This window comes from Tursiops truncatus, chromosome 3, assembly GCF_011762595.2.
Source record: "Tursiops truncatus isolate mTurTru1 chromosome 3, mTurTru1.mat.Y, whole genome shotgun sequence".
Classification (NCBI taxonomy): Eukaryota; Metazoa; Chordata; class Mammalia; order Artiodactyla; family Delphinidae; genus Tursiops; species Tursiops truncatus.
The window spans coordinates 135,581,007-135,594,673 of NC_047036.1; the positions used below are offsets into that span (position 1 = coordinate 135,581,007).

Consider the following 13,667-nt stretch of genomic DNA (forward strand, 5'->3'; position numbering starts at 1 on the left):
GCTGCACCAATTTACGTTCCCACCAACAGTGTATGAAGGGTCCCTTTTCTCCACATCTTCTCCAACGTTTATTATTTGTGTTCGTTTTGATAATAGTCATTCTGACAGGTGTGAGGTGATATTTCATTGTGGTTTTAACTTGCATTTCTCTGATGATTAACAATGTTGAGCATTTTTTCATGTTCCTGTTGGCCATCTGTGTCTTCTTTGGTAAAATGTCTATTCAGATCTTCTCATTTTTTAATTGGTTTGATTTTTTTTTAATGTTGAGTTGGATGAGCTGTTTATATATTTTGAATATTAACCCCTTATCAGTCCTGTCATTTGGTTGTCTTTTTGTTATGTCAGTGGTTCCCTTTTAAGTTTAATTAGATCCTATTTGTTTATTTTTGCTTTTATTTCCTTTGCTTTAGAGGACAAATCCAAAAAATATTGCTATGATTCATGTCAAAGAGTGTTCTGCCTATGTTCTCTTCTAGGAGTTTTATGGTTTCAGGCTTTACATTTAGGTCTTTAATCCATTTTGAGTTTATTTTTGTGTATGGTGTTAGAGAATGTTTTAAGTTCATTCTTTTACAAGTTTTCCCAACACCACTTATTGAAGACACTCTCTTATCTCCACTGTGTATTCTTGCCTCCTTTGTCATAAATTAATTGAACATCAGTGCATGGGTTTATTTATGGGCTATCTATCTTGTTGCATTGATCTATATTTCTGTTTTGTGCCAGTACCATACTGTTTTGATTACTGTAGCTTTGTAGTATAGTCTGAAGTCAGGGTGCATGATTCCTCCAGCTATGTTCTTCTTTCTCAAGATTGTTTTGGCTATTCAGGGTCTTTTATGTTTCCATATAAATTTTAAAATTATTTGTTCTAGTTTTGTGAAAAATGCCATTGGTAATTTTGATAGGGATTGCATTGAATCTGTAGATTGCTTTGGTTAGAACTAATGTTTATTGAGTTCCTACTATGTGCCAGGCCACATGCTAGGCACTGGGGAAGCAAGGATGAATGAGGCACAAGATCTCTGCCCTCATGAAGCTTGTCATCCAGACTGGTAGACAGAAACTGAACAAGTGAGCAGGCAGTAGGTGCAATGTTTATTGACTTTGATAAGTAACTTGAGGGAAACAAGCAGATTGCTGGCACAGAATAACTGAGGGAGGATCAAGTGTAGTGGAGGAAGAGAGGGGGAGGAGTTCGTCGAAGTCTTGTCTGAGGAGGTGACTGAGACCAGATACAACAATTGGCAGATATCCATGATTGTTTAAAAAAAAAGAAAAGAAAAGAAAACTTGAGGTTTTTCTTGTTGTTGTTTTGCTTATTTTAATAGGAAGATAAGTCTCCTTTAGCTCCATGTCGGGCCCTAATTATAGTCTGGGGTCCCAGAAAAGTCTGTTTTTTCCGATTACCAATTGACAGCTTCTCCAATATTCAGTATTTGCAGACAGCTGTCACATCTCTCCTATCCCCTCAAATCCCTCCTTCACCTGGACCCCTTCAAGCAGCCCCACAGGGTTTGGAGGCCCAGATATGTGCTGCAGTTATTAAGAATAGCCAGTAGCAGCAAGGATTCAGGTAAACAAGGAGGTCACAGAGACCCCCACTGTAAAGGTTATGTGGACCCTCCCAACATCTTGGGGATAACTGGTCCAACTCCCACAGCATTGCTTGTTCATTTCCCTACAGCTGCTGCTAACTGCTGGTTCCCATCAGGCATTAAATTCTCTGAGATTGGGAGGGAGCAGGCGGGGTTAGAGCCTTCAAAGGCTCCCACTGGAAGCCTTCTCTCTCTCTTGAAAACACTTTATTTTTTCGATGTTAAAATCATGTCCCTCCCCCCTGGTTTGAACACCAAAACAAACCTAGCTGTCCCCAGTGCTGGGCCCAAACCACAGGCGTGTGGCTGGGGAGCCAAAGAGGCAGCAGGAGGAGCTGCTCAGAGTCTTGCTCCTCCAGATTCCTGCTGGGCTCCACTCAGGAGGCAGGGAGGCTGTGTTCTGCAAAGACCCAGCCTCCCCTTCTTCACAATTAAACAGGACAGCACCTCAAGGGCAACAAGTCTGCCCTGCCCCCGAGGTGGCTCACAGGAGGTAGAGGCCTATGCAAGCTCCTGAGGCCTCTGAGTTAGCTGATACCTCCTTCCCTACCTGCCAGGAATGGTCCCCAGCAGCTCTGGGGGCTCCCAGAGAGTCAAAAGGCTGAGGCCTGAGATCCAGGCAGTGTCCACAACTGTTTTCTCTGCTTGGTTTGGAGATAAAAACAACTGCTGCTTCTTGCTTTCTCACAATTTCCACTGAGGTCACTTGGGGCAAGACTGAGTCAGGGCTTCCAGAAGGTCTGGCAATAGCGTGGAAGCAAACAGTGGTGCTATTAGCACAGGACACACTCTCCCCAGCCGCCTCCACAGCAGGGGAATCAGAGCAGCATCATACAGCTTGCAAAACTGGCCTTCAGTGGCCTTCACACCACTTTGTCCGCTTCACTCAGCCTGACCTGTAGATATGGTTTCCCCTGACTCACATCACCTCTCTCCGCTATACCCCACCCCTGCCTTGCTTAGGGTTGCAGGTAGGACGAGGTGAGTGAGGGACCCAAGGTGCAAAATTGAAGGAGGCAATCACTCTCCAAGTCATGCAAGTTCAGTGTTTTTTGCACTCTAGGTGTGTCATTCCCCCCATCCTACTGCAGGTCCTGCAGATGCTACCTAAACCTGGTCCCTGAGGATATAGTTTATTTCTCTGATCTCTCCCAAACTCCATCCATTAGAAAAAATCTATACGTGGCTTCACACTCCTATGTAAAAGATCAAGTCCAGCTTGGAGAGGTCTTTCTGTTTGTTTGTTTTTTAGCCAGACAGTACTTTAATTTTTCTGTTGTTGTTGTTGCCAGTGCTTAAAATTCAGAAGAGTTCCAATGAAAAAAATCCTCGTTTCTAGCTTCTTTTGAAAACACAGAAGATATGGCCTCTCCGGCTGGAGTGGAGCCACAGCTGCCTCTTTAGGCCCACTGGACATGGCCTGTGCTCTCCAGCCCCCCAGAGCCCCACCTGTGCCAACTTACCATTCATATTACCTTCTTAGCCCCCATAGGCATTTGAGGTTGAACCTTCGATCTAAAGACAGATTATGTCCAGACATAAAGTAGCTTGTCTCTTATGGTGCAATTCTGGCAGCAGTGACTGACTAGGGTGGGAGACGGGGGCAGGAAGGAAACAGAGAAGATTTCCCGATGTCCTTGAACTCGGACCATGGAGGCAAGTCCCCATTCCACCAGCCAGGGTGCAGAAAAGACTAAAACTTGCAGTTTGGGGGAAGAAACATGTTACGTGACAGCATCAGAAGAGCTGCGGAGATAAAGGGATGAAACTTGAGTTGAAAACAGCACTGACCAAAGGTCAGGAGGCCTGCCTGGGTATCCCACATTTGCCCCTGACTTCTGTGTAATGTTGGACACAACCACTCCTGAAACTTCAGCTTCCTCGTCTCTTAATAAGGAGAGTCAGGCTGGATTATTTCTGAGATCCGTCCTAGCTCTAACTCTCTTGAATGTAATGGTTACTATTCTTCAGTGGAATTATTCTAGTAAAAGAGAATCTCAGCATTGTTTGGGCCAGCTTAAAAGAGCAGTTGAGAGGAGATCAGAAACCACATTTCATCGATAGCATGGAATTTTGCACGTTTTGCAGTGCTCTACTTATCCTTTCATAAGTTCTCTGATTCTGCTGAGAATATACACATAGAGGAGCTCAAACAGTAGCCTGACTCAACAGTCTCTTGCCTTAAAAACTGCTCGTCTGCTTGAAAATTCACTAGGTGTGAAATCTAGTTTGCTAAAGGCTGTGTCTCTACCTTGAAGATGCTGGAGGAGAAGAAAGCTCCCTGTCCGCCCTGTGGGGGGCAATCCAAGTGGAATTCAATGCAACAGGCACTAACAAATATCTAAGCAGCACTCTACACAGTGTAGACTCTGGGAGGATACCAGGAAATACATCCAGGAGTAAAGCCCACTCCTTGTCCTTGAGGAGATTACAGTAGGGCAGAGAGGTCAGCACAACAGCCACAGAATCCAAATGCACAGCAGAGTAAGATAAAAGTCAATCAGAGTTATAAAGTGCTAGGAGGAGTCAAAAACAGGAAGGGGTTACATAGGCCTATGGTGTGAACTTTAGACTATTAGTGAAGGATGAATAGATGAGGATGGGCAGGAAGGAACAGTGGCTTCAGTTACTCACTGATCTACCAAGGATGAAAGTTTCCTACTGCCTACATTGCCTTAGGCACTGGGATGTAAGGGTTAACAAGACAGGAGGGAGTCCTGCTTTCATGGAACTTACTTTCTAGTGAGGGACTTAGACAAGTATACAAATACATAAGCTAATTTCAGATATTGTTGAATGCTATGAAGAATATGAAATGAAATGATTACCATAGATGTTGATTGTAAGATGGACAGGGAAGACCTCCCTGAGGAGGCTCCAGTTGAGCTGTGTCATGGGATCATCTGGAGAAGAGCACCCCGAGTCATTTCCAAATGTTGCACATTGCCAGTATCCCTGGGGGACAAAAATGCCCCCGGATGAGAACTAATATAGACCCTACTATAGCTAACACCATAAGGTTACTGGGGCTGACTTGAGTCTTTCTTAACCCAAGAATCCTGCATACAAAATGGTTTTAGCCACCAAATTAGGGGCAGCATGAATTGGTCCCCAGTAGAGAAAAGACAAATGCCCTCTTACAAAATGTTGTTTTACCTCCATATTCTGTGGCATACAGGCTTCTTCCATAGCCTCCGGTTCTCTACTTGAGTAAAAGTAATGTGGGGTAAGGGGCAAAGAGTGATGGAACCTAGGGGGGATATTCCATTCCAGGGCTATTAGCCCCCAGACAAAGGATAAGACAAAAGCTCCAATTTGCCCTTTTTAGTGCTAGGACAAGCCTCTTGCAATCCTGGCTCAAGATAGACAAGTCAGCATCAGGAATTTATTTCAGTTATCCCTGTTGTTTAAGGTACAGTTTTCATAGCTATGTTGATCTGTGTCTTTATTTTTGTTGTGCTTTTTAAAGACGACAAGAGGGAAAAATAAAGTATGATTTGATTCAACAGATATATAACAAGCCCCTACCTTGTCTTCACTACATCAGTTTTCTCATGGGCACAAGAAAAGGCACAGTGGGATAGAATCCCCAGGTGCATCTGAGGAACTGCATGTCCTGGATATGGCTGGAGTGTGGGTTCCTGTGGGGCCCAGAAAGGACCAGGCTGCTTCCTTTGCTTATGCTGGGGTCCAGGCGGGGGTCAACAGCCAGGTTGGCCCCAGGATGAGCGTGGCATGAACATCTCTGCTAAGAAGTGATTGAGATCATATTTTTCAGGCTGGAATCTCAGTAAATTAGCTCTTCAAAGGATTATTCCTAAAACGTTAGCCGAGTGGCTGACAGGGTCTTGGTGCTCTGGCCGGGTGTCAGGCCTGAGCCTCTGAGGTGGGAGAGCCAACTTCAGGACACTGGTCCACCAGAGACCTCCCGACCACACGTAATATCAAATGGTGAAAGATCTCACAGAGATCTCCATCTCAAGGCTAAGACCCAGCTCCACTGAACAACCAGCAAGCTACAGTGCTGGACACCCTATGCCAAAAAACTAGCAAGACAGGAACACGACCCCACTCATTAGCAGAGAGGCTGCCTAAAATCATAATAAGGTCACAGACACCCCAAAAACCACCATTGGACGCGGTCCTGCCCACCAGAAAGACAAGATCCAGTCTCATCCACCAGAACACAGGCACCAGTCCCCTCCACCAGGAAGGCTACACAACCCACTGAACCAACCTTAGCCACTGGGGGCAGACACCAAAAACAATGGGAACTACGAACCTGCAGCCTGTGAAAAGGAGACCCCAAACACAGTAAGTTAAGCAAAATGAGAAGACAGAGAAACACACAGCAGATGAAGAAGCAAGGTAAAAACCCAACAGACCAAACAAATGAAGAGGAAATAGGCAGCCTACCTGGAAAAGGATTCAGAGTAATGATAGTAAAGATGATCGCAAATCTTGGAACTAGAATGGAGAAAATACAAGAAATATTTAACAAGGACCTAGAAGAACTAAAGAGTAAACAAACAATGATGAACAACACAATAAATGAAATTAAAAATTCTCTAGAAGGAATCAATAGCAGCATAACTGAGGCAGAAGAATGGATAAGTGACCTGGAAGATAAAATAGTGGAAGTAACTACCACAGAGCAGAAAAAAGAATGAAAAGAATTGAGGACAGTCTAAGAGACTTATGGGACAAAATTAAACGCACCAACATTTGAATTATACGGGTCCCAGAAGAAGAAGAGAAAAAGAAAGAGATTGAGAAAATATTTGAAGAGATTATAGTTGAAAACTTCCCTAATATGGGAAAAGAAATAGCCAATCAAGTCCAGGAAGTTAAGAGCGTCCCATACAGGATAAATCCAAGGAGAAACATGCCAATATTAATAGTTTGATATTAATCAAACTATCAAAAATTAAATACAAAGAAAAAATATGAAAAGCAGCAAGGGAAAAGCAACCAATAACATACATGGGAATCCCCATAAGGCTAACAGCTGATCTTTCAGCAGAAACTCTGCAAGCCAGAAGGGAGTGGCAGGACATATTTCAAGTGATGAAAGGGAAAAACCTACAACCAAGATTACTCTACCCAGCAAGGATCTCATTCAGACTCAATGAAGAAATTAAAACCTTTACAGACAAACAAAAGCTAAGAAAATTCAGCACCACCAAACCAGCTCTACAACAAATGCTAAAGGAACTTCTTTAGGCAGGAAACACAAGAGAAGGAAAAGACCTACAATAACAAACCGAAAACAATTAAGAAAATGGTAATAGGAACATACATATCGATAATTACCTTAAATGTAAATGAATTAAATGCTCCAGCCAAAAGACATAGACTGGCTGAATGGATAAAAAACAAAACCAGTATATATGCTGTCTACAAGAGACCCACTTCTTCAGACCTAGGGATACATACAGACTGAAAGTGAGGGGATGGAAAAAGATATTCCATGCAAATGGAATTCAAAAGAAAGCTGGAGAAGCAATTCTCATATCAGACAAAACAGACTTTAAAATAAAGACTATTACAAGAGACAAAGAAGGACACTACATAATGATCAAGGGATCAATACAAGAAGAAAATATAACAATTGTAAATATTTATGCACCCAACATAGGAGCACCTCAATACATAAGGCAAATGCTAACAGCCATGAAAGGGGAAATCGACAGTAACACAATCATAGGAGGGGACTTTAACACCCCACTTTCACCAATGGACAGATCATCCAAGATGAAAATAAATAAGGAAACACAAGCTTCAAATGGCACATTAAACAAGATGGACTTAATTGATATTTATAGGACATTCCATCCAGAAATAACAGAATACACCTTCTTCTCAAGTGCTCATGGAACATTCTCGACGATAGATCATATTTGGGTCACAAATCAAGCCTCAGTAAATTTAAGAAAATTGAAATCATATCAACTATCTTTTCTGACCACAATGCTATAAGACTAGATATCAATTACAGGAAAAAAAATCTGTAAAAAATACAAACACATGGAGGCTAAACAATACACTACTTAACAACCAAGAGATCACTGAAGAAATCAAACAGGGAATCAAAAAATACCTAGAAACAAATGACAATGAAAATACGGTAACCCAAAACCTATGGGATGCAGCAAAAGCAGTTCTATAAGGGAAGTTTATAGCAGTACAGTCCTACCTCAAGAAACAAGAAACATCTCAAACACACAACCTAAGCTTACACCTAAAGCAATTAGAGAAAGTAAAACAAAAAAAAACCCAAAGTTAGCAGAAGGAAAGAAATCGTAAAGATCAGACCAGAAATAAATGAAAAAGAAATGAAGGAAACAGTAGCAAGGATCAATAAAACTAAAAGCTGGTTCTTTGAGAAGATACACAAAATTGATAAACCATTAGCCTGACTCATCCAGAAAAAGAGAAGACTCAAATCAGTAGAATTAGAAAAGAAAAAGGAGAAGTAACAACTGACACTGCAGAAATACAAAGGATCATGAGAGATTCCTACAAGCAACTCTATGCCAATAAAATGGACAACCTGGAAGAAATGGACCAATTCTTAGAAAAGCACAACCTTCTGAGACTGGACCAGGAAGAAATAGAAAATATAAACAGACCAGGGCTTCCCTGGTGGCACAGTGGTTGAGAGTCCACCTGCTGATGCAGGGGACACGGGTTCGTGCCCCAGTCTGGGAGGATCCCACATGCCGCAGAGCGGCTGGGCCCGTTAGCCATGGCTGCTGAGCCTGCGCGTCCGGAGCCTGTGCTCCGCAACGGGAGAGGCAACAACAGTGAGAGGCCTGCATACCACAAAAGAAAAATAAATTAAATTAAATTAAATTAAATAAACAGACCAATCACAAGCACTGAAATTGAGACTGTGATTAAAAACCTTCCAACAAACAAAAGCCCAGGACCAGATGGCTTCACAGGTGAATTCTGTAAAACATTTAGAGAAGAGCTAACACCTATCCTTCTCAAATTCTTCCAAAACATAGCAGAGGGAGGAACACTCCCAAACTCCTTCTACGAGTCCACCATCACCCTAATACCAAAACCCGACAAAGATGTCACAAAGAAAGAAAACTACAGGCCAATATCGCTGATGAACATAGATGCAAAACTCCTCAACAAAATACTAGCAATCAGAATCCAACAGCACATTAAAGGGATCATACTCGATGATCAAGTGGGGTTATCCTAGGAATGCAAGATTCTTCAGTATACACAAATCAATTAATGTGATACATCACATTAACAAATTGAAGGATAAAAACCATATGATCATCTCAATAGATGCAGAGAAAGCTTTCAACAAAATTCAACACCCATTTATGTTAAAAACCCTCCAGAAAGCAGGCATAGAGGGAACTTACCTCAAAATAATAAAGGCCATATACGACAAACCCACAGCCAGCATTGTTCTCAATGGTGAAAAACTGAAACCATTTCCACTAAGATCAGAAACAAGACAAAGTTGCCCACTCTCACCACTCTTATTCGACATAGTTTTGGAAGTTTTAGCCACAGCAACAGAGAAGAAAAAGAAATAAAAGGAATACAAATTGGAAAAGAAGAAGAAAAACTGTCACTGTTTGCAGGTGACATACTATACATAGAGAATCCTAAAGATGCCACCAGAAAACTACTAGAGCTAATCAATGAATTTGGTAAAGTAGCAGGATACAAAATTAATGCACACAAATCTCTGGCATTCCTATACACTAATGATGAAAAATCTGAAAGAGAAATTAAGGAAACACTCCCATTTACCATTGCAAGGAAAAGGAATAAACCTATCTAAGGAGACAAAAGACCTGTATGCAGAAAACTATAAGACACTGATAGAAAGAAATTAAAGATGGTATAAGCAGATAGAGAGATATACCATGTTCTTGGATTGGAAGAATCAACATCGTGAAAATGACTATACTCCCCAAAGCAATCTACAGATTCAGTTTAATCCCTATCAAACTACCAATGGCATTTTTTATAGAACTAGAACAGAAAATTTCACAGTTTGTATGGAAACACAAAAGACCCTGAATAGCCAAAGCGATCTTGAGAAAGAAAAACAGAGCTGGAGGAATCAGGCTCCCGGACTTCAGACTATATTACAAAGCTACAGTAATCAAGAGAGTATGGTACTGGCACAAAAACAGAAATATAGATCAATGGAACAGGATAGAAAGCCCAAAGATAAAGCCACACACATATGGTCACCTTATCTTTGATAAAGGAGGCAAGAATAAACAATGGAGAAGACAACCTCTTTAAGAAGTGGTGCTGGGAAAAGTGGACAGCTGCATGTAAAAGAATGAAATTAGAACACTCCCTAACACCATACACAAAAATAAACTCCAAATGGATTAAAGACCTAAATGTAAGGCCAGACACTATCAAACTCTTAGAGGAAAACATAGGCAGAACACTCTATGACATAAATTACAGCAAGATCCTTTGTGACCCACCTCCTAGTGAAATGAAATAAAAACAAAAATAAACAAATGGGACCTAATGAAACTTAAAAGCTTTTGCACAGCAAGGGAAACTATACACAGGATGAAAAGACAACCCTCAGAATGGGAGAAAATATTTGCAAACGAAGCAACTGACAAAGGATTAATCTCCAAGATATACAAGCAGCTCATGCAGCTCAATATCAAAAGTACAAACAACCCAATCCAAAAATGGGCAGAAGACCTAAATAGACATTTCTCCAAAGAAGATATACAGATTGCCAACAAACACAGGAAAGGATGCTTAACATCACTAATCATGAGAGAAATGCAAATCAAAACTACAATGAGGTATCAGAATGGTCATCATCAAAAAAATCTACAAACAATAAATGCTGGAGAGGGTGTGGAGAAAAGGGAACCCTCTTGCACTGTTGGAGGGAATGTAAATTGATACAGTCACTATGGAGAACAGTATGGAGGTTCCTTAGAAAACTAAAAATAGAAGTACTGTATGACTCAGCAATCCCACCACTTGGCATATACCCTGAGAAAAACATAATTGCAAATGAATCATGTACCACAGTGTTCATTGCAGCACTATTTACGGTAGCCAGGGCATGGAAGCATCCTAAGTGTCCATCAACAGATGTATGGATAAAGAAGATGTGGCACATATATACAATGGAATATTACTCAACCATAAAAAGAAACTAAATTGAGTTATTTGTAGTGAGGTGGATGGACCTAGATAGTGTCATACAGTGTGAAGTAAGTCAGAAAGAGAAATACAAATACTGTATGCTAACACATATATATGGAATCTTAAAGAAAACAAAAAAAAGGTTCTGAAGAACCTAGGGGCAGGACAGGAATAAAGATGCACAGGTAGAGAATGGACTTGAGGACACAGGGAGGGCGAAGTGTAAGGTGGGACGAAGTGAGAGAGTGGCATGGACATATGTACACTACCAAATGTAAAACAGATAGCTAGTGGGAAGCAGCTGCATAGCACAGTGAGATCAGCTCGGTGCTTTGTGTCCCACTAGAGAGGCGGGATGGGGAGTGTGGGAGGGAGACGTAAGAGGGAGGGGATATGGGGATATATGTATACATATAGCTGATTCACTTTGTTATACAGCAGAAACTAACACACCATTGTAAAGCAATTATACTCCAATAAAGATGTTTTAAAAAAAAAGGGGGGGTGCCAGGGTGCAGAGGAAGACCAAAGCCAGTTCTTCAAGGGTCTTGAAGTTTAAGTTTATCCTATAGGACACAGATAATTGGGAGCCATGGAAGGCTCAGAAGCAGGGAAATATCACTGTGAGACCTACGCTCGGGTATAGGCAGGGAATAGACATTTCTATGTGAGAAGAGTGAAGAGTCTGAGGACTCACCCTCCTATTTAATACCTGAGGGGCTAATATTCACTTTCAGCCGAGTTGACCTTCTGGATTTTATTGCAACCCTGTGTCTCCACCTTTTGGCATGGCTCAGCGTGAGAGCTGCAGGGGCAAGAGCCAGGAGCCTCCCTGGGAACACAAGCTCTCGCCATCAGTTGCTCCATTGCTCAGGGGGGATTCCAGCTCCCAAGGGTCATGAGGCCTTGCCCCTGGAAGGAGTGGGGGATGAAGCTGCCTCGGTGTGACTCAGAAAACAGATCCAGGCTTGGCAGCAGTTGAGAACTGTTTGGAAACTTCATACCAGGTTTTGCTTTGTTTTGTTCACAGGCCCTCAGAGTAAGCTGCAGGAATAGGCTTCTGCGGTCTTGGATCTCCTATTGCTCCCCCGCTCCCACGAGCTGCCGAGGGCCTTTCCTGGCTTGGAGCCACACCCAAGTCCTCATCAGCGTGGTCATCTTCTTTCCAAAATTGAGCCTACCTACCACAGCGGGACCAGCATTTACCAGGTCAGCTCCAGGCAGAGGTGAAGGATGACTAGAGCTGTTAATGAACACCACCACCAAAATACTTGTGATCTATCGAATGACTCGATTCCCACATGGTGGATGTCAAGTTTAGTACATGTGTCCTGTCATCTGATGGCCAGAACAGCTTAATGAAGTAGGTACAAGTATTTTCTTCATTTATCAGATAAACTGAGGCACAGAGAGCAACTTGCGGCTGGTATTTTGCAAAACCTAGATTCAAAGCTGGTTCTTACTCCAAAGCTGGGGCTCTGTGGCCCACCAATCTCCCATTTCTCAGCACTTCCCTTGGGCAGCTGCCCCTTTCTCTACCCACCAAGTACCCATTGCCTTGCAGCTGTGTTTTCTCACGTAAACATCCAGTTCCTCCCACATGCAGCTCATTTGTCGGGGGAGTCTCAGCTCTGCCATGAATTAGTTCTGTGACCCTGGAAAAAGTCCTTTAAGCTACCTGGGCCTCAGTTTGCCTATCAATAAAATGGGGATGCCCTCCCTTTTTTATAGTCAGTGTAGGGATTTAATCCTCTGCTCCTAATACCTCAGAAACCTGTTTGGGACACATAATCGAAAGGTCTTATTATGTCGATGCAGAAGTGACACATAGTCAGAGGTTCGAGTCCTGCCTGAGGCATTGAACACCCAGGAGGTCTCCACAAGTAGACTGGAGTAACAGGTGTCTGCACCGGGGGGCAGCTCTGACCCAGCCAATTCTGCTGGCAAAGCTTGCTCTTGGCTCTTTCCATGGAGGGAAGTCACATTCCACAGCCTGGCAGCCCAGCACCAGGAAACAGCCCTGCTCAGACACAAGGAAAATGAACATCAAAGGGGCTCTGTTGGTTTATAAAAGTATTATGAGCCTCCAAGTTCTCTTGTTCGTTGCCAAGGTGAGAAGACAAGGGAGGAGAGAGACTGGGTCCAAGGAAAGCATGGAGGATCTCCTTGTTCTTAGCTGTTAAACAAAAGCACTGTCTCCCCCAGGCTGAGGCCAATAGCTTTCTCTACAGGCTGGCTATGCTCTGCTGTGTTCGCAGCTCAGCCTTGGGTCTGATTAACAGGAGCCTAGAAGCATCATTTTAGGGCTTCTATCACATCTGCTGTGTTCATTTCCTGGAGTTGTTGTAGCAAAGTACCCACAAACTGGGTGGCTTAGAGAAATAGAAATGTACTGTTTAACAGCTCTGGAGGCTAGAAGTCCAAAATCAAGGTGGTGGCAGGGCCATATTCCCTCTGAAATGTATAGGAGAAAGATCCTTCTGGCCTCTTTCAGCTTCTGATAGTGTTACTGACTCTGGTCCTTGGACTCTTTAATCAATAGAAATTGATAGGCTAGACAAGGAATTCAGGCAAGGCTTTACTGGGACCTGTGCTACAGGATGAGGGAGCAAAAACAAGTAACAGGTTCCTTTGTTCACTCCCTGAGGAGGGGCAGGCTGGTTCCGAAGGTGGAAGGAGGGTAGGGGCAGATGGATGGGTTGGGCCGCAGGGCTGGTTTCAGTGGACTGCCCACCCCCTGTGTGCAGGGGTCCTGTGTTGCACCCTGCTTTTGCTCCTGGCACCTCAGAAGTGGCAGTTGGTTTGTGACCTTTGTGTATCTTATTGTTCATAATTGCTCCAGCTGTGGACGCGTGCAGTACTTTTAGTCCCTTATAGTTTCTTTGTATT

The 13,667-nt window shown here is 42.8% G+C and overlaps 1 protein-coding gene across 9 annotated transcripts in view; it reads left to right on the plus strand.

The window, feature by feature from the left end:
• ADRA1B (adrenoceptor alpha 1B) overlaps window positions 1-13,667 on the plus strand; it is a 627,213-nt gene that overhangs the window by 420,940 nt on the left and 192,606 nt on the right. For 8 of the 9 annotated variants that reach the window (XM_073802761.1, XM_073802767.1, XM_073802766.1 and 5 more), the window contains one exon: window positions 11,809-12,141. The gene's annotated coding sequence lies outside the window, so the exon portion shown is untranslated. The remainder of the gene's footprint in view (window positions 1-11,808; window positions 12,142-13,667) is intronic. The other variant, XM_073802764.1, reaches the window with a different exon arrangement.